Here is a 21937-nt window from a genome sequence, read left to right as displayed (position 1 = left end):
CTCTAACCGAGGGTACCAAAGCTGTCAGTGTTCTTGGGTCAGAAGTGGGTCTGGCAGCAGTTTAGAGCTCCAGTTGTTCAGAGGTTCACGTAACAGGGATCGCAAGGACTTTTACAGAGACTTCTCATTTTCTACCTGTGAGAAACGGGGAAGGGACCAAGTTCAAAAGTCAGCAGGGGTGGCTGCGGCCCGGTGGGAGGTCCATGTGGCCTAGGGGTGGCCCTGTCTTGACATCACAGAGACCGGAGACACTGTGGACCTGATACCACCATGACCCGGGAGTCAGTGAACCATGGGTTTGTGAGAAAGTGTGTTCATCTGTATCTTCCATAAATGATTCACGAGTCACATGACTTCATCCTGTCAATTTCTGTCAGGGTGACGTCACTCACTTAGCAGGCAGGGAGTGACGTCTGTTTGTGCGGGAGCAGGACGTGAGGCCTGCTCGGTGGTCTCCGTCCGGCTCTGGTGTGAGCCACGGACAGGACGGTGGGGTCCGACTCTGGTCCTCCTGGGGGCTTGGCTGTGAACTGGGTGATTGCCCTTGTTTACGGGGCGGTCAGAGCAGGCTGCAGGAGGAAGAGACGGGAGGGCAGCAGGGAAAGGACAGAGCGGTCAGGAAAGCCACGGATGAAGGGCACGAGGGCTTCTGCAGAGGTGAGTAGGAAAACCACGGCCACTGCACTGGCAATTTGGGAGTCAGGAGGCACCTTGCAAAAAGCAGATGGAGGAGCAGGCGTGGGGGCACACACCTGTATCCTAGCACTGTGGGAGGCTGAGGCAGGAGGATCGAAAGTTGGAGAGCCCAGCCTGGGCAACTTAGTGACTTAATGAGACCCTGTCTCTAGATAAAACATAAAAAAGGCTGGGGATGCTGCTCCGTGAGAGGGCCCTGAGTACAATCCCTAGTACCACACACACACACACGCACACCCAGTTGCAGTGTGGCCCCATGGAAGACAGAGAGGGCAGGAGTGATGAAGGGCACTGAGCCAGGAAGCAGAGGAGCAGTTAGTGCAGGGAGCTGTTTCCCAGCTTGGGGAAGAGCCCAAGAGGCAGTGTCTGCCGTGAGCGGTGGTGGAGGTGCGGGGACAGGCGATGACACGGGACAGGTGACAGCTGCACCCCTGCAGGAGAGAGGCTTCTGCCTGGGAGCCCTGAGGGCAGCAGGACACAGCTGTGGGATGTGGGGAGCAGCAAGGGGAGGAGGCTGCCATTGTGACGCAGCGGGCCCAGGCTCAGACACCCCGGTGCTGACACTGCTGCTGCTGTGCAGGGTGGGTGTGAGAGCTCCAAGTCATCGGAGGGGACCCGTTCATTTCTCTCGCTGGTGTCTTCTTTCATGGAGCCGCTCCCAGCAGAAGGGACAGAGCTGGAGCAGACTGGGACAGAACTGTGTCTCTGTTTGTTCCATGGGTGACTCTGGCTGTAAAAGGGTCTCCACAAACCAGCCCCAAAAAGGGCAGCAGGGGAGGCGGCAGCAGCCACCTGGGGGGACAGTGGAACCCTAGTCTGGAGATGTGTGGGGTGCATGGCTTCCGCATGTCACCGTCAACACACCAGGACCCACAGGCGTGCAGGTGACATGCACGAGTCCCAGTGCCCTCCTGCTGGCTGGAAGGGGAAGACAGGGATGGCCAGGCCAATCTGCAACCGGCTAGAAGCTCGGGCTGCAGCCACCCTGCCGCTTTCCCTGACTCTAGCAGAGCAGGGTCCCTCGCAGCAGGGCAGGGAGCTTGGCAGCGCAGTGGACGCTTGGAGCTGAGGCGGGCGGAGTTATTTCGGGAGGGGTGGGGTAGTGCTGTCTGAGGGAGCTCTGGTGCCAGTGCGGCCACCCCCGGAGAACACTGACATTTCCAGCCCCTCTCTGCAGCACAAAGGAACAAATGAAATTCCTAAAAGTAGACTCTGCTGTCCAGTTATTTTTAGTATTTGCTGTTAGTATTTATCAAGCTTTGCAGAGCCAATTTGTCCTCCCACCCATTTCTCTTCCCACCTCCCTGGGCCGGGGTTGGGATGAAAGGGGCACATGGAGGAAACAGCTGGTGTGACCTCAGAAATGCCCCAGAGAGGTGAGGCTGTCCATCTTGAAAATCAGTGTCCCGACCCCTGCTGCAAAGGGAAGAAAGTGTGCTGTCCATTTGGCTGGAGGCGACCGGGTGGGTGACCGTGAGCGCACTGGGGTGTTGGGGAGATGTCACCCGGGTTGAGGACCCCGGTCTGGGAGTTGGGTCAGGGAGTGCACATAGGCACAGGTTGTCATCATGCAGGCAGAAATGGGTCAAGGGCCAGGAAAACAAGCAGAATGCAGGGGGACTCAAATGCCAGAGGAGAGAAAAGTACAGGAATCCATGCAAAGAGCCAGGGATTTGAGAGGGCTGCAGGGCTGGGTGTTGAAAAGGGCCATGGAGGAAGCTTCTCCTGTGACTCAGAGCGTGCACCCTGCAGGTCCCTTCCTCGGCTTCCTGTCCTGTCCCCAAACCCAATACCGAGAGCAGCTACAGCGCTCTGCCCAGCACCTCCCAGATGCGTGGCATGGGGTGTGCACAGATGCAGGACTTCAGAGACTCGGGTTGCGACCCTGTGCTCCCCACCAAGGCACTCAGATTTTGGGGAGCAGAAAGGACTTGTTTCCCTTTGCACCTTTGAAAAAACTGTGTCAGCATGATTTTATATGTTTCTTGTCATTTTTAGTTTTTAGGAAAATATAATAAGTGAAATAAAAGGAAAAGAGCATAATCGAAGGAACAGAGGAAAGCATCGGTATATTTGTAAAAAGAATAATAGGAATGATCCAATCTGATCCAACAACAGAAAAATAGGCTGGCAATGAAAAGATACAGGGCCTCAGGGACCTATAGGAGCATAAACCTTGTCTAAGTTGAGTATCATCAGGAGAGGAGAAAGGGAACAAAGTCAAAAAGGTATTCAAAGAATGATGGCTGGGAAATTCCCAAATTTGGCAAAAGACATTGACCTGAAGAGTCAAGAAGTTGTTTGAAATTTCAAAAAGAACCCAGGGAAATCTGCCCTATCACAGTGAATCTCCTAAAAAAGGAAGTGGAAGATGAGTTCTTGGAAGCAGCAAGACAGAAATGACACCTAATCCTCACCTGGAGCAGCGAGGTGGACAGTGGCTTCTTCAGCAGACAGCAGCAGGGAGAAGGACTGGCCACGCGGATGTCCACACTGGGAGATGTCCTGCAGGCACAGGAGGGGAGCTGGGCCCCCTCAGGTGGGAAAAGACTTGGATTTGTCACCAGCAAACTTACCCTGAAGAACTAGTTAAAGGAAGTTCTTTAAACTAAAAGGAAAGGATAAAGGAATCTTGAAATATTAAGAAGAAGAAATAATACCGAGAGTAAAATTAAGAGAAATCCAATAAACTTTCCTTCACCTCCTAAGTTTTCTAAATTGTGTTTTGTGGTCAAAGCAAAAAATGATCATGCTGCCTGGGATGGCTCTCAGTATATGTAGGAGAAATGGTTGAAATCTATCACTCCTCATTTAGCAACTCGTTCATTTAATGACATAGTTACAGGAATGGAGCTCCATTGCTAAATGAGAAATGTCTGTAATCAAGTTTAAATTCCATAACAGAGAAATGATAAGTAAATCTCCAAAAGTTGGAATTTACAAATAATCTGTGTGTCAAAGAGGAAGTCTCATGGAAAAATTATATTGAAGTGGATGGAATTGAAAATACTGCATATCAGAATTGGTGAGATTTGGCTAAAGCAGTTCTGAGAGGAAAATGTACAGCACTAATGGAATAGTTACATTAGAAAGAAGAAAAGTCTCAAATCAGTAAGCTAAGCTCTCATCTCAAAGCACCAGTTTTTCAAGAAACCAGGAAAAAATACAAAATAAGCCCAAAGCAAACATAAGGAAGGACGTAGTAAAGATTAGAGCAGACATCGATAAAATTGAAAAGAGAAAAAAATAAATAGAACAAAAAATTGGCTCTTTGAGGTCAATGAAATTAACAAACCTTTACCTGAACTGAAAAAGTATAGACACAAATTACCAATATCGACAATAAAAAGAGGGTATTAATGCAGTCCTGTTGACTTCCATATGGCCAGGGAATACTACAAACAACTCTGTGCATATAAATGGGAAACTTTTATGACAGGGACTAATTTCCCAAAAAGCACAGACTGTAACTCACACAATATAAAGTAGATAATATTAATAGGTAAGTCTTATAACTGAGGAAATTGAATTAATGATAGAAAATTAATCACAGAAAATTCCAGGCCTAGAGAGTTTCACTGGCAAATTCTACCAAACATTTAAAAACTAATAGGAACTTTTTACAACCTCTCCCAGAAATAGAAGGTGAAGAAACATTTTCCCAATTTATTTTATAAAGCTGTGATGTCAAAACTGGAAAAAAAAAAACTATAGCAGAAGAAAAGCAAACAGACTTTCATGAAGATATGTGACAAAAATCCCTGACAAAGTATTGACAAATAGCATTCAACAATTATATTTAGTAACATTGCACAGGGGTAATATTAAATGATCTCCAGTAATCCTTTGAGCTCTTGGATTTATTTTCTTATTTACTGTAGGAGGATTAACAGGAATTGTCCTAGCTAATTCTTCGTTAGATGTTCTTCATGACACATATTATGTTGTTGCACATTTCCATTATGTATTATCTATAAGAGCTGTATTTGCTGTTATAGGTGGATTTGCCAATTGATTTCCTTTATTCTCAGGTTATACTCTTAATCCTACATGAGCAAAAATTCACTTTTCTGTAATATTTGTTGGAGTAAACTTAATCTTTTTTCCCACAACACTTCCTAGGTTTGTCTGGAATACCATAACAATATTCTGACTACCCAGACACATATACAATATGAAATACAGTATCATGCATGGGATCTTTCATTTCCTTAATAGCTATAATACTTATAATTTTTATAATGTAAGAAGCATTTGCCTCAAAATGAGAAGTATCAAATGTTGAATTAACTCTATCGATCATAACCAAGTGATGTTTGTTTCAGGGATAGAAAACTTGTTCAATATTTGAAAAAATCAATCAATATCACCTATTTTATTCATCTAAAGAAAAATATCACAGTCATACCAAGTGATGCACTAAAAAAATCATTTGACAAAATTCAACAGTTATGGGCTGGGGATTTAGCTCAGTGGTTTCACTGCCTGCTGTGCAAGCACAAGGACCTGAGTTCAATTCCTGGTACCAAAAAAAAAAATTCAACAGCCATGATAAAAACTCTCAGAAAAATAAGAATAGGTGGAAACCTTCTCAAATTGATAAAAAAAAAAAAAAATCTGCAGCCAGCATTGTATTAACTAGTAAAAGGCTGAATTCTTTCTCCACAAGGTTTGAAACAAGGCAAAAGTGTCCTTTCTCACCACTCCCATTCAACACATTACTGGAAGATTTTCACAGTGTGAAAGAAAATCATGCAAAAATCATGCAGGTCAGAAAAGAAGAAACAAAACTCTTCCTGTTTGCAGATAACACGAGTGTCTGAAATGGAATCTACAAAAACAAAAAGCATCTAGAGCTGTTCAGTTAGGTTGCAGAATGTAAGATAAACATACAAAAATTAACTATATTTCCATATACTAGTAATGTACACAGGAATACTGAAATTAAATATACAATATAATTTATAATCACTCAAACATATGAAATATGTATGTAGCTCACAAAACGTTTATAGGATTTGTATGCTGAAAACTATAAAATGTCAATAAAAGGGACCAAAGAATATTTAAATAAACAGAAACATACCATGTTCATGGATTCAAAGACTCAACGTGGAATAGATGTCAACTCTTTCCCAATTGATATTCAAGTTCAAGTTAATGCAATTCTTATTTTTAAAAATCTTGGCAAGATTTTTGGAGATATAGGAAAGATCATTTTAATATTTATATGAAAAAGAAAAAAAGAATTTTATAATAATTTTGAAAAGGAATCACTGACCCTGATTTCAAGATTTATATAGCTGCAGTAATCAAGACTGTTATGGAGTTTGTAGAGGAAGAGACACATTGATCAACGAAGCAAGAGAGGATGTGGAAATAGTAACATATACTTGCTATAGTCTAATTGTGTTTTGACAGTGAAGTAAAAGCAATTCAGCAGAAGAAAGACGGTCTTTTAAACAAATGGTGCTGGAGCAATTGGATATCCATAGGCAAAAATAAAAGCAAAAACAGTAAGGAAAGCAAAAACTAAAAAAACCCACACCTTATGCAAATGGACCATGGATTTAAATATAAAACATACAATTATAGAACTTCCAGAAGAAAACATAGCAGAATCTTAATGACCCATGGGTTACTGAAGATTCTAAAATATGATAGAAGAAAAAGAAAAAGAAAAAAAGAAAATGAAAAGAAAAAATAAATTGTACTTCATTCAAATTTAGAATTTCTAAATTTCTTCATTTTATGAAGAACTCTGTGAAGAGGATGAACAGTCAAGCTATGGACTGAGAGAAAGTATTTGCAAAACACATACCTGACCAATGACTCAACTATATGGTGAACTCAAAACCTGAAAATTCAAGAGTTTTTTTAAACCAAACAATCCAACTAGAGACCATTCAATAGATGCAGACATTTTATATTTTATTTTTTCCTGAAGCTGCAGTTTTTACTTTTAAATATTATGACTTTCCTTGTCTCCTTTTACTCATAATTATTTTTTCTATCCTAATTCATTTCTCCACCCTGAGACTTTGATTGCTTATTCTTAAGGGGTACAGAAGGTCCAGAGGTCTGCCTTCTTACCCCTGTTTCAGTCTGAGGCAGGCCCCTATCCAACCCGGGATCCAAAGTCTCACTTGGATGATTTAAAGCAGAAGGAAGACAGGCTCTGCTGTTTGATGAACCATCCTCTTCTGATAGCCTGGAAAAGAGGACAAGATCATTAGCAAGTCCTGGATGCCTAGCTCTAGTTTATAACCATGTTAAATAGGGGCTAAAAATTAAAAGTAGAGTCTTGGTGAATAGTGGCTCTAAAAAGTTGTAGAAGACAAAATTAGCATAAGCCTTTTATCTTTGGTGAGAACCTCTATTGTTTTGAGGTGTTTACCCAAATGCAATTGGTGAAGTTTAACAGCGTACAGACTTTTTAATTTTGTTAGGAAAAAATCTAATTTTATTATTTTTAAAGTTTAATTATAATAATGGCCAGTGAATAAACTAGGCAAAGATAATCTATGTTGTTAGTAAGCATGTGGCCATTAAAACTCCTGCAGGGGTGGTGGGGATTTAGCTCAGTGGTGCTGCCACCTGCCCCGCAAGCGCAAGGTCCCGAGTCTGATCCCGGTACCAAAAAAACAAAGAAAAGCTCCTGCAGGGTTTAGAACCTGGGATTTGGCCTGCAATGACCTTTGGAGCCACTAGGCAGTGCCGTGTTTTATTGTAAAGGACGTTTGGAGGGCAAGCAAGCACATGGAAAGGCTCAGTCTCAGTAGCCATTAGGGAAACAAGAAGGAGACCATGATGGGATAGCACTACACTCCTGTCAGAACAGCTGAAATACAAACTAATGGTACTGCCGATGCTGACAAGATGTGGTCCAACATCACCTATTTCGGAGAAAAATTCAATTGTTTCTTAAAAACTAAGTGTGCACCTACCTTATGACTCAGTAGTCACTTTCTCCAGCATTTTTCTAGAGAAACTAAAGCTTACATCCAGCCCCGAAGATGTGACTCAGGGACACTTGCCTAGCATGTGTGTGTCTCTTGGATTAATCCCCAGACTTCAAACAAACAAGGAAATAATTATATCCATACAAAATCCTGTACATAATTGTTCCTAGCTGTTTTATTTGTAATATCCCTAAACTTGAAACAAACCAAATGTCCTACAGTAGATGAGTGGTTAAACAAACTGTAGTACTTTAATTCAATGGAATACTACTCAGCAATGAAAAGGACCAAAGCATTGATACATACAACAACTTGAATGGATTTAAAGGACATTATGCCGAGTGAAAAAATAAACACTATCAAAAGATACTGCGTGATTCCATTTATTAACATTCTAGAAATGTCAAACTTATAAAGATGGAGAAGGTATTCATTGTTGTCAAGATGAGAAAGGGCACCCAAGGGCTGGATATGACTGTAAAATGGTAGGGGAGGGGCTCTGTGTGTGATGGAACACTCTGTGTCTTGATTGTGGTAGTGGTTGTAGGAATCCACACATGTGGTGGAGTAGTATAGAACTATAAAAATGTATTACAAAAGTGCCTAAAATATATGGTCGGTGCTTGAATAAAAAATTATTACAGTAAAAGACACATTGTCATGAATCCCCCTTGAAATGCCTCCTCTCACTTTGAATATACCACACACTTGCTGTTTCTGAAACATTCTGAAGTATTCTTTCCTGAGTGTCTTTCCAAGACGTGACCAGAAATATGGAGAATGCTGCTGCTGAGCGCCATCCAACAGAAAGGCAGCTCATAAAAACATGACACTGTATCCTCATCCACCACACAACTTCTGGCCCTTCCCCAAAGTCAAGATGACCGTGAAAGGTAAACGATTTGATTCAGTGCAGGACATCGAGGCAGCTAGGACAGTACAACTAAAGACATTCACGAAAGAGGACTCCAGAGCTGCTTCAGAAAGTGGCAGGAACAGTGGGATAAGTACGCTTGAAGTGAGGAGTGTTTTGAGGGGGATTCACGGCAGTGTGTCTTTTACTGTAATAAATTTCTTTTCAACATGTTAAATATAGACCATATTTTTATCACATCTAGTACATAGGGGGTTGCCTAAACAAAAATGTTGTTTGGTCTTGCTACTTAGGTTTTACTTATTAACAAGTTACCATTTGTATGTAGCTGGCTGATTTTTCTTTCATTTCTAAGTTTCATCCAAGCTTCTGCATGCAGCTGCAATTTGATTTTTCTGTTGTTTGATATTCCGTAGGAAGAATATGACTGGATTTCTTTCCGTGTTCTCTTGTGGATGGACCTTTTAGTGTACTCTAGCTTTTTGCTATTTAAACAAAGCAGTTTTAAACACTTTGTGCATATCTCTCAGTGGAAATACACAAAGGTTTTCTGAATGCCTGTTTGTGTTGCTATAAGAAAATACCTGTGACTGAACTATTTATACAATACAGAAGTTCATTCTTTCCAGTGGGAAGTGCAGCCGAGATGTAGCAGGGTCAGTGTCTGGTGGGGGCTGGTCTCTGCTTCCAGGATGGAGACCATTGCTGTGTTCTCAGGAGGACAAATGCCACGTGCTCACGTGGGAGAAGGACAGATGATCCCTGCACACCCATATTTGTAGCAGCACAATTCATAATAGCTAATCTTGGAAGCGGCCTGTATGTCCATCTACAGATGAATGGATGAAGAACATGTGCCATTTATACATGACAAAGTACTACTGTGCCATAAAGAAGGATAAACTTGAGTCATTTTTAGGAAAATGGATGCACCTTAAGACCATGGTCTTATGTGAAATAAATCAGGCACACAAACATTAGTACCACATAAAACCAAAATGTAAATAACAAAATAAAAGATAGATAGTAGGAAACAGGCAGATAGATCTTTCTCAAATGGGAAGGCAGTCAAGAGATGGAGGGAGGGGGAGGGAGAGGAGGAAGGGGATAAAAAAAGGAATGAAGATGTGTTATGTTCACGGACCACTGCCCACAAGGAATGCAATCACTGTGGGCTAATGAAAATAAATTTGAACAAGAAGAAGGGAAGAGAGTGCGCTCTTCCTCCTGGAGTGCCTTTGTAAGGATGTGGCTCCCACTTATGATTTAATCACCCAGTGGCCACACCCTTAATACCGAGTTGCAGTCGGGCTGAGTTTCAGTAGGCTCTGGCGGTGGCACTGCCTTTCCCACGCCAGCCCTGGAGGATGTGGGTGGCTGGGCTTGTGGGAGAGGGCTGCCTGTCTTCCTCTTCGTGAGGTAAGGTTGCTATCCTGGGTGTGTTGGTTTATACCCCATGCTGAGTTTAATTTGCATTTTCCAGGTTAACATGAGGTGGCTCCTCTTCACATGTCCATCCACGCTTCACACTTTTCTCCTGTGGAATATGTGTGTCAGATCTCTTGCTCATTTTTCTACTGTGCTGTCTTTTAGGAACCAATTTGCAACATTTCTTGATGGAATTTGAATACTGGTCTTTGGCTCACTTATGTATTGCAAGGCATTGGCTTCTTTTTCCTTGTTTTATTGGACTGTTTGAGGGATGGGAGCTCTTGATACTACGGGTGCGGATTTACCAAGCTGCTATGGTTAATATGTCTGCCTCTTTAGAAACCCTCCCATCCTGAGGTCAGAAAGATGTTCTGTTGTACCTTCCCCCACAAGTCCAAGCCTTTTGCTTTTCACAGTGAAGGCCTTGCTCCGCTGGACTTGATCTTGGGTGTGGTTCCCTCGGCTTGGTCAGTGTTCCAACCTTCATGAGAGCTCTGCTATCTTTCAGTAGCTGAGCAGATGAGAAAATCAGAAAAAGACTCATCTGTAGCAGGACTTGGGGTACAGCAGCCTCAAAGATGTTTTGTGAACAGACAGAGGGTCTCTTCGCTCTGGCCAAGGCATCTTTGCTTTAGCAGTTTTTCAAGTTCTAGAGTCCCGTATTAAAAAAATGAGAAAGGCAGTGAATCCCATCTCACCATTTGAATTCTGAGCATTTAAAGAGAATTGGTTTGGTCTGTGGTTGGGAAGAAAACATACATTAAAATGCATATTTCTGTAGTATTCTGAGCATGGGCACTCCTTTGGCAAGGCAGTGCTGTTTATTGGAAATATCACTGGACAGGGAGTTCAAGGGCCAGCTTTACGCCTTGATCTATCATTACCTGGGAATGAAGCCCTTTTTTGAGGCAAGGTCCTACTACGTAGTCAGGCTGGCCTTCAGTGTGTGGTGATCCTCCTGCTTCAGCCTCCAGAGTACTGGATTACAGTCATGTGGGACCATGCCTGGCGTTGAGGATTATGTTCAGTGGCCTGTGATAAAAATCAAATGGAGGTAGCACCACTCCCAGTGCAGAGAACGTGAGCCTCATGGGCACCAGCAGCACCCAACCCCCCAACCCCCACCCCTGTCGAAATGAGAAGACACATAAACAAGCCTCAAAACCACACTTCCAGATCACCTACAGCAACCCCGAAGGGAAATGAGAAAGAACACTCTGATACTCAACCACCTGGACTCCTTGAACTGGCAACAAAAGAGGATCTGGAAAAAATGAAATCAGAAATAATTTTTCAGGTAACAGCAGAGATTGTGCCCATAGTGCAAGACATGATTAATAAATATAGAGAGGAGCTGAGGAACATGATGGGATCCCAACATAGGAAACAAATGGAATCCATAAAACAGATGCAAACAGATTTCCAGGAGATTAAAATCTCCGCTGAAAGTTTACACAGCAGAATGAGCCAGTGTGAGGACAGAATTTCAGGTATAGAAGATAAGATTGCAATTAGTGACCAGGAAAAGAAGAATTGCTTTAAAATTGTAAGGGACCATGAGAAATCAATCCAGCAGCTGTTACATGATGCAAAAAAGAATAACATAAGACTGATTGGAGTCAATGAAGGAAGAGGAGAGAGTGCAGATGACATAAAAAAGCTGTTCACAGACGTGAAGGCAGAAAACTTCCCAAGCAGGGGAAAAGAACTTGATATACAGATAAGGGAGGCATATAGGACTCCAACTAGCCTTGATTAAAAAAAAAACAACCTACACATAGGCATATAATTGTTAAGATTCCTGAAATTCAACAGAAGAACAAAGTTCTACAAGCAGTTAGAGTAAAGAAACAAGTCACATACAAAGGAAAGCCCATCAGAATCACAGCAGACTTCTCAACACAAACCATCAAGGCAAGAAGAGCTTGGAGTGATGTGTTTCAAGCCCTAAAGGAAAACCGTCTCCAACCCAGATTGATGTACCCTGCAAAACTATCTTGCAAAATTGATGGAGAAATAAGATTCTTTCATGACAGAGAGCACCTGCGGAGCTTCATGAATACCAAACCAACACTCCAAAAAATTTTAGACAATATCCTAGGAACAGACAATGAGGATCCCAACCCCAGGAAGCACAGCAGAATGAACCCATTGGGCGCAACAAGAAATTAAATGTAAAGTGGGAGAATCCAACAAAAAGAAAAAGTCATGACAATGATAAGTCAATACATATCAGTTATAACCATCAATGTTAATGGTCTCAATTCACCAAAGAATGGGTCAAGAAGCAAAATCCAACAATATGGTGCATAGAAGAAACACACTTAATTCAAAATGAAACTCACAGACTGAAAGTTAAAGGGTGGAAAACAATGCTCCACATGACAAGAACCCGAAAAAAAGCAGGAGTAGCTATCCTCTTTGCAGATCAAGTAGATTTTGAACCAACACTGATTAAGAGAGACAAAGAAGGACACTACATCCTTGTAAATGGAACAATCCAACAGGAAGAGATGACAATCATAAATATCTATGCACCAAACACCAGTGCGCCCAACTATATCAAACAAATACTAACAGACATGAAAAGTCATATATGCACTAATACAATTGTAGTGGGGGACCTCAATACCCCACTGTCACAAATAGATAGATCAACTAGACAAAAAATAAGTAATGAAATACTAGAACTGAATCGAACTCTTGAACAAATGAACTTAACAGATGTTTACGAGTGTTCCACCCCACAAAATCAGAATACACATTCTTCTCAGCTGCACATGGGTCATTCTCTAAAATAGACCACATACTCGCTCACAGAACATATTTAGTAAGTGCAAAGGAATTGAAGTTATCCCCTGTATATTATCAGACCACAGTGCTATGAAATTGGAGATCCATAGCAAAAGAAACTGGAAAAACTTCATAAACACATGGAAATTGAACAACACACTTCTGAATAACCAATGGGTCACAGAGAAAATTAAAGAAGAAATCAGACAGTTCCTTCAATTGAATGACAATGACAATACAACATATCGGAATCTATGGGACACAATGAAAGCAGTCTTATGAAGGTAATTCATAGCAGTGAATACACATATTAGGAAAACAGAGCGAGCCCAATTAAACAAGCCGATGATGAACCTCAAGCTTCTAGAAAAAGAAGAGCAGAACAAACCCAAAGCTCATGCAAGGAAGGAAATGATAAAGATCAGAGCAGAAATCAATGCAATGGAGACTAAGAGAACAATACAAACAATCAATGAAGCTAAAGTTGGTTCTTCGAAAGAATAAACAAAACTGATAAACCCTTAGTCAACCTTATCAGAAAAAGGAAAGAAAAGGCCCAAATCCATGCAATTAGGAATGAAAAATTACCACAGACCCAGCAGAAATCCAGAGGATCATCAGTACCTACTTCCAGAACCTATACGCCAATAAGATGGAAAACACAGAAGCAATGGACTGATTCCTAGATATATATGAATTACTAAAGTTGAAAGAAGAAGACCTAAAAATTCTAAGCAATCCAATATTAATCAATGAAATTGAAAACATAATTAAACACTTATCAATTAAAAAAAGCCCAGGTCCTGATGGCTTCACCACTGAATTCTACAAGACATTTAGAGAGGAACTACTGCCACTACTGTTTAAACTCTTCAGTGAAATAGAAAGGGAAGCAATACTCTCAAATTCATTCCTGGAAGCAAGCATCACCTTGATCCCCAAAGCAGAGAAAGACCCAACCAAAGAAGAGAACTATAGGCCAATCTCACTAATGAACATAGATGCAAAAATCCTTACTAAGATACTGGCAAATAGAATGCAGAAGATAATCAAGAAGATCATACACCCTGACCAAGTGGGATTCATCCCAGGGATGCAGGCATGGTTCAACATACAGAAATCAATAAGTGTCATAGAGCCAAGGAAAAAAACCATATGATCATCTCAATGGATGCAGAAAAAGCATTTGACAAAATCCAACCTGGATTTATGATAAAAACCGTACAAAAAATTGGAATAGACAGTCTCTACCTCAATCCGATAAAAGCCATCTACAGAAAACCAATAGCCAATATAATACTGAATGGTCAAAAACTGAAATCCTTCACACTAAAATCAGGAACAAGACAGGGATGTCCACTATCACCACTCCTGTTCAATATAGTTTCTCAAACATTAGCCATGGCAATTAGACAAGAGAAAGAAATAAAAGTAATAAAGATAGGAAATGAAGAAGTCATACTGTCATTATTTGCAGATGACATGATACTCTATATAGAAGACCCCAAGCATGCCACCAAAAGTCTTCTAGACTTAATAACCAAATTCAGTAAAGTAGCTGGATACAAGGTCAACACACAAAAATCAATAGCTTTCCTCTACACCAACAACAGACTCACTGAGAGAGAAATAGGACAAACAGTTCCTTTCACAATAGCATTCAAAAACCTGAAATACCTAGGAATCAACCTAACAAAAGAAATCAAAGACCTCTTTTCTGAAAACTATAGCACTCTGAAAAGAGAGATTGAAGATGATATCAGAAAATGGACAGACATCCCCTGCTCCTGGGTAGGAAGGATTAATATAGTGAAAATGGCCATACTTCCAAACCTGCTCTAAAGATTCAATGCAATCCCAATTGAAATCCCAGCAGCATACTTCATGGACTTTGAGAAAACAATTCAAAAATTCATTTGGAATAAGACGAGACCCAGAATAGCAAAAGCAAATTCTGGGTAACAGAGCCATGGCAGGGGTATCACAACCCCCAACTTGAAACTATACTACAAACCTACTGTGATAAAAATAGCATGGTACTGGCAAAGAACCAGACCTGAGGACCAGTGGAACAGATTAGAAGATGCAGAAACAACTCCAGACACACTCAGCCACTTCATCTTTGACAAAGGAGCCAAACACCCTCACGGGAGGAAAGATAGCCTTTTTATTAATAAATGGTGCTGGAAAAATTGGGTTTCAACTTGCCAAAGATTAAAACTAGACCTGTATCTCTCACCATGCACTAAACTAAAATCGAAATGTATTAAAGATCTAAATATTAAAACAGAAACACTAAACTGGCTGGAAGAGAGGTTAGGTAGAACTCTTGAAGACTTTGGTGTAGGAAAATATTTTATGAACAAAACCTCAGTTGCCAGTGAACTAGTACAAACAATCAACAAGTGGAATTTGTTCTTATTAAAAAGCGTCTGGACTGCAAGAGAAACCACCAGCAGTGTGAAGAGGCAACCCACAATGTGGGAAAAAATCTTCACCTGCTTTTCCTCAGACAAAGGTCTACTATCTCGAATCTATAAAGAACTTAAAAACATCAGACCTCCCAAATTTAAAGACCCAATCAGAAAATGGGCATCTGAAATGAACAGACATTTCTCACACAAAGAATTAGAAATAGCAAATAAATGCATGAAAAAATGTTCAACATCACTGGTCATTCAAGAGATGCCAATGAAAACAATGCTGAGATTCCACTTCACTCGAGAAAGAATGGCTGCTATCATGAAATCAACCAATAACAAATGCTGGTGGGGCTGTGGGGAAAGAGGAACCCTGCTCCACTGCTGGTGGGAGTATAGACTGGTGCAAGCACTGTGGAAATCAGTATGGAGATACCTCAAAGAACTAGGGCTGGAAGTCCCATTTGACCCAACTATCCCCCTGCTGGATATGTTCCCCAAAGAATTAAAAGAATCATACCACAGTGATGTACGTGCACCCATGTTCATAGCAGCACAATTTGTAATAGCTAATACTTGAAAACAGCCCAAATGCCCATTAACTGGAGACTGGGTAAAGAAAATGTGTTTTTTTTGTTTTTTTTTAATAAAATGGAGTACTACTCAGCCATAAAATGAGAAATTAGAGACATTTATAGCTAAATGGATGCACATTGAGGCCATACTCTTAAGTGAAATAAACAGGATGCACATGTGTAAATACTGAATAGTTTCTCTAGTGTGAGAAACTGAAAGTGTAAATAAGGACTAAAAGGTATAATAGATAATGTGAAATAGGAAGAAAAGGGGTAAAGGGGAAGGGGAAGTGGGAGGGGTAGGGGAAAGGAAAGAAGGGAATGGAAGTAATATAAGAAAATGAAAAAATGGAAACAAAGTCTTTGTAAATAGAGAGGGATGGAGGGGTTGATGGGAGGGCAGGGGAAGGAGGAAAATAAGAACCAAGAGAGATTATGTAAAAGTGCAAACTTCTAATGATGAATGTCATTACATTGTATACCTAAAGTGTACCAATAAAATAAAATTAGAAAAAAAAAAGAACCGAGTGGAACTGACTTTCTCCCAAGACAGCTCGGCACAGGGCTCTTTTCAGCTTAGGCTTTGTCTTCATGGTTGTTACATCACAGTTGCAGGATACAGCTCTTCCTCTAGCAGCACCGAGTCTGTTCCAGGCACAGAGGAGAGGCGGGTGAAGGACAGAAGCCAGACTCTTCCGAGGAGGTTCCCCACGAGCCCTGCGCAGGGACTTGTTTGCGTCTCCAGGCCCGAGGCTCTTTCCCCTGCTTGCCATCCTCAGTTGTAGTTGTAGCATGGAAACTGCCCTTCCAGGGAAGGTTCTGGAAGGGGAACAGGTTGGCTGGGCCTGGACGATGTCTGTCCACTGCCTGGCTTCCCTCAGGGTCCCTGAGCAACCTGGCAGGATGCTCTGGTGGCAGAATGGAAGATCAAACTCGAGTGTTTCAAATGCTCTACTGTGCATCCCGTAAACAAGTGGGGATTCTGAGCATTGGTCTCAGACAGCAAATCCAGTGGTAACAGACGCTTCACTCAGCATGACGCCCTGGGTGACCGTCGTCCGAGGAGCCTTGGCTCAGCTTCTCAGACGCTTCCAATTACCCCGGTACCTGTGCTTTTATGGCTACCCTTTCTCAAACGTAAATCTTTGGGTTATTATCAAGCACAGTTTTGGACATTTGCTGAATCACGTTCATAATGTCCCTTTCCCCCTTTCCCTTCTTCAAAGATTCTAGATGTTTCTCCGTGTGTCTTACTTAGGCTGTGCCTGCCTTTGCTTCCAGGGATAGCCCTGAATTAGTGTAGGGCACCTGGCGTAGTAACCCCCAAAGAACAGCACTTGATGAAGTGAGGCTCCCTTGAGTGACCTCATCACTTTTTGTGGGACTGCTATGAGGCTGACATCCTCCTAGATGGGGGACACGTGATCTCCAACGGCTGCAGCCACCTCCTTTTGGTACCAAGAGGGGAGCAACCTGTGATGACTCAGGCCTAGCAAGTTTCCTGAAAGGCTCGAGTGTTCAGAGCTTGGCCTCGTGGAGGCAGTTGGATCATGGGTGCTGTCCCCTTGTCCTACTGATGAATCCAAGCCGATGTGCTGGTAGGAGGAGCAGCTGGTGCGGTGTGACCTGGACGGTGAATCTCTCTTCTCGGCGGCTCCCTTCTCTCCTTCCTGGCCGCCATGGTGTGAGCACTCCTCTGCCCTGCATTCTGCCCTGGAGCCTGCCGGTCATGCCTGGACTGAGCCCCCTGAAACTATGAGCCACACCAAACCTCTCTCCTTTAAATTCTGGGTATCAGGTCTTGTGTCCTGGTGATGTGAAAGTGACTAAGACACAGCTAATGGTGAATTCAATCCACAGGGAATGCCTGCCAACCGAACTGCAGGGAATCAAATGATACAGCAAACTTCTGGCTTCCCAAAGCCAACTATACTTTTGTTTTATTTTTTCCCAGCTCAATGGACCATGTTTTGTTATTTGTGAGTGTTTGGATTGTTTTTCTTTACTTGTATCCAAAAGATTCCTAAATGATGATTTCTATATCCATCCCAGAAAAAATTAAATTATTATATAATTTATTTAGGTAACTTCAGTATTTTAGATAATATATATATATATGTATTATGCATATATTTGTATATAAAAAAGTTTGTTCTGCAGCTTATAGTTTTTCCAGAGTTAAAACTGCAGCCCTGCGTGTAAGAAGGCCCATTTCTCCAGCAGTAACAGGTCTGCAGAGCATCTGCTCAAAGCCCTTCAGGCTGGGAAGTGCTGGGCCCGGGTCCTGCTCTGAAGGGGACCATGCCTGTCACCCCATGGTCCCAGACTCACCCTGAATACTTTGAGCCAAACACCATTAGGCTAAGATTTACCCGTGTTCTTGTAGGTGTGTTTCCTGTTTCCTGTTTGCGAAGGCAGCTACAGAAGAAATAAAAGTAACAGCCTTAGCTCACCTTTTTCCTGTGGTGTGAAATGTTGTAGCAGCGCACTCACTATGACTGATCTCCGTTGCAGGGCTGTTGTCTTGCTGCTGACGAAAGCTGTCGTGACACAGAGCAAGGCTTGGAGATCCGAGGTGCTCCGTGGCTGCACACTGTGAGTTTTAAATTTTTAACCTCTTGAAATGTGTGGGTGCTCGATGGTGTAAATTATGAGTCAGAAGGCGAAGGTGCATCCTGGTTAGGTTGTTGTGTGATTGGTTTTGTATTTGACGAAGAGAAAATAGTAGCTTATCTCTGTCATGCCATGGGGTATTATCCATATGCGTTTTTAATTCTTGATGGATTTGTATGTTACAAAAGGAAGCTTTACACTCTTCTAAGTTTTAGAAAAATCCCTGTTCTCTTCTGTGGTGACTAATTAAATGCAAACCTCATGTAAGTATTAGGGAGATTTACTAGAACAAAACAAAAGAGGAGATATGATAATGAAGTTAAAATCTGGCTTGTTGCTTCCTGGAAACAAAGGAAGTCTGTGCTTCTTACTTTCCAAAGCTGCTCATCTGGTGTGGAAAATTGGAGAGGACGTTGTGCTGCAAGTGGATGGCATGCTTTCTAATTCAGTAAAGCTTTTGAAATCTGTGGTAGCACCATTAGGGCAGCAGCATCAGCAGCACTGAATTTCCTGTTAAGATGGGAGTGTTGCCACCTTCCTAATTTGTTGGTATGAGTCTCAGAAGCCATCTCATTGAATATTTAGGAAATTGGCTTTTCAGGAAGGAAAATCTACTGCTATATGAGTTTCTTGGAAATTTTTCAAAATAAGCTAATGGCCCCAGATGCAAGCCAGCGATTTATAGATGAGGTGGTAGGGCTTGGGCTCCAGTAATGCTTTTCGTGCCTGTTGGGAACACAGTGTGACTGTTAATCGAATATCTTCTTGGCCAAATAGTTTTATATGAGGAACAAATGGCAAGAATAAAATAAATAGGGACAAGAAGAAAACTTTTTTTAAAATTTTGCTGATATTACAGGGAAGGGAGCTAGGTTGATGCAAAATGAAACTTAAATGTATTGAGATTCTTTTCACTCCACCCCCCCCCCCATTAACTCTCTATGGCTTGATTATTACACGTGCAGTGTGGCTTATCTGATTGTAACAAGAAAGTAAAAGTGAAGGTATTTATTCCAAATTTAATAGGCCTGGAATTGCATTTTTCTGCAGTTTTCACAACCTGTTTCCTCCTTCTCCTCTTAAAAGTAATGGCCGATGTTTTAATCTTCTTCAGCTGAGGGCTCACTACTTTATTTTCAATGCCCCATTATCACAAAACACCCATTTCTCTGACTGGACACCTTCGCTTGGAGGAATGGTGGACCGAGTTTCTCACAGGCCGAGAGCCCGAGAGGGCAGGCATCTGGCCTCAGGGCGGCTCACGGCTGCTTCCCCAGGTTTCAGATGCAGGCACCGAGGCGAGCACCAATCATCCAAGTAATCGATTCCTTGTCAACTGCTTTCCACTCAGTCATGCGCTTAATACAGAACAGCTAATAAATTCAGTGAAAAACAAGGCTGACTGCCTTTCTGTTATTATACAGAAAAAGAATAGAAAGAGAGCAGTTGGTTTCCCAGCAATTTTATGACAAGTCTTCTTAGTGTCGTGGAGATGAATAGTGGGTACCTTTCAGTAGATCAGTGATGGTTCAGTGAACTGGAAGGTTTTGCTTGAGACCTGGGGAAGACTTACAGGGTTGACATGTGCTCGTGCATCTGGTAACGGGTCATACTCCTTGAAATACAATTCATTTATTCACTATCGACTGACTGAGCACTGGCTATGTGACAGGCACATGCTAGGTGACAGGGTATTCATGGGGAAAAGGGAGGCACGATTTGTGCCCACTCTAAGTAGAGTGGTGGATCTGGAATGTCCCCTGAGGGCCATGTGTGGAAGGCTTGGTCCTCGGCCCATAGAGATATGGGATAGTGGGACTTTAATGGGTGGTGCCTATTGAGGAAGTTGGGTCATTGAATGTGTGCCCTTGAAGGAAATATTGGTGCCTCATCCCCTTCCTTTGTTTCTGTCTTTGCCTCCTGGCTTCTGTGAGGTGAATGGCTTCTTCCACTACATTCTGCCATATCTGCTGCCTAGCGGAGGCCCAAAGGCAGGGGGCCCAACCGACCATGGACTGGCACCTCTGAAGCTGTGAGCCCAATCAACTTTTTCTCTTCATAAGTTGATTTATCACAGGTGTTTGTTCCAGCAACGGAGAGTTGGCTAACACAGCAGGGCTAGGGTAGGAGATGATAATCAGTCACTCAAAGATACTTAACAGATGTGATGGATGAAGACTCAGATGGCAAAAAGAAAAGAAAAATGTGACAGGGAGCCATGAAAGTATGAAATACAGCCCTCCCACCTTGTCCCACTGTGGGTCAGGGCAGGTGGCCCTTGAGGGTTCTGCAAGTGCTAGAAATGGGCAGAAAGGTTTTCTGCACCAGAGCCCTGGGGTAGGTGTGGTGGGTGTGGAGCTCCCTGGGAGTGGAATCCAGGGCAGCATCGCTGGAAAGCAAGAAGCTACAGGGCAGGAGACAGCCAGCAAGGTGGCAGGGACCAGTAGAGGGTAAATGAAGTGATTTGTAACACTCAGGAATGAGTCTTGTTGTCTCCTGTCATTTGTGTAAAAATAAAGGGAGTTTGCAGTTCTATAGTGGCTCTGCTGTTTGAGAGAAAGTATTCATTCATTCATTCATTCATCATTCACTCACCCAATCAGCCAATAAACAGGAAGCAAAACATCCCTGTTCACATGGATCTTAAATTCTATTGGAGCAGGCAGATGACATGCCAGTAAGCAGAAATGGAGGGTTTATAGTAAGTTTTCATTTATAAATAAGTGGTGTGAGTGGTCTTCAGATGGAGCGTAAATATCTACTGTACTGCAACCCAGGGCAGTTATTCTTTTGTTGAATGAAATGATATTTTCTGCTCTAGCAGCCTGAGATGAGGCTGAGGACAGGCCCTCGTCACAGCACTCAATTCACAGCCAAAGACTGGTGAAATCCAAGAGGAAAACAGCAGAAGGAGGGAGCTGTGGGGTCTGTACTAGTTGATCTTGTTTCTGAGGAGCTAGTGGTACCTGTGTCCTCCTTCTAGCTCCCCATCTTGCTCTGCAGCAGTGGGAAAGCCACGCAGGTCCCTGTGTGGAAATAACCGAGCTAGTGCTAACTGAGAAGGATCGGAGACAGAACAATTTAATCTTTCTTATCACAAGAAGAGCATGGTACACCTGAGCAGACACTCCATGTGGCTCACAGATTTGGCACGTTCACCGTCCCCGAGAATGGGTCACACCTTACAGTCCATGTGCACATTTAAGTAGTATTTCTTTCCCGAATTCCCATCCTAAGGCCATCCTGACTTAGCACTCAGAAAATACCACATCCCTGGAACCTTATTTTGGGTTTCAGTCGGACCTGAAATTCTGCTTGATGAATTCCTCATGGTGAAGCCAGCGTATCTGCACAGAAAGTATTACTGTTATTGAACCGGAGCGACCGTGAAGTGGCCTTCAGGTCTCGGTTGCGAAGGTCAGAGGATTTGGTGTAAGGCGTTTATTGTATCAATGGGAGCTGTAATGACTGCCTATTTTAATCTTCAAGAACTTCTTTCTCACATGAGAAAGAGCACATAAGTCAGCGATGATTTCTGTCTGTGCTGTCATAGTCTGTTTGGGCTGCTACAAC

General features: G+C 42.4%; 1 protein-coding gene across 2 annotated transcripts in view; it reads left to right on the top strand.

Moving 5' to 3' along the window:
• Ncald (neurocalcin delta) overlaps positions 1-21937 on the top strand; it is a 383940-nt gene that overhangs the window by 203762 nt on the left and 158241 nt on the right. For both annotated transcript variants that reach the window (XM_087190755.1, XM_004850229.4), the window contains exon 3: positions 18266-18346. The gene's annotated coding sequence lies outside the window, so the exon portion shown is untranslated. The remainder of the gene's footprint in view (positions 1-18265; positions 18347-21937) is intronic.

The sequence above is a fragment of the Heterocephalus glaber genome, unplaced genomic scaffold (genome assembly GCF_053883595.1).
Source record: "Heterocephalus glaber isolate CG9 unplaced genomic scaffold, H.glaber_assembly_v1.0 deba00001556, whole genome shotgun sequence".
Classification (NCBI taxonomy): domain Eukaryota; kingdom Metazoa; phylum Chordata; class Mammalia; order Rodentia; family Bathyergidae; genus Heterocephalus; species Heterocephalus glaber.
This window is presented reverse-complemented; position numbering and strand designations above follow the sequence as displayed.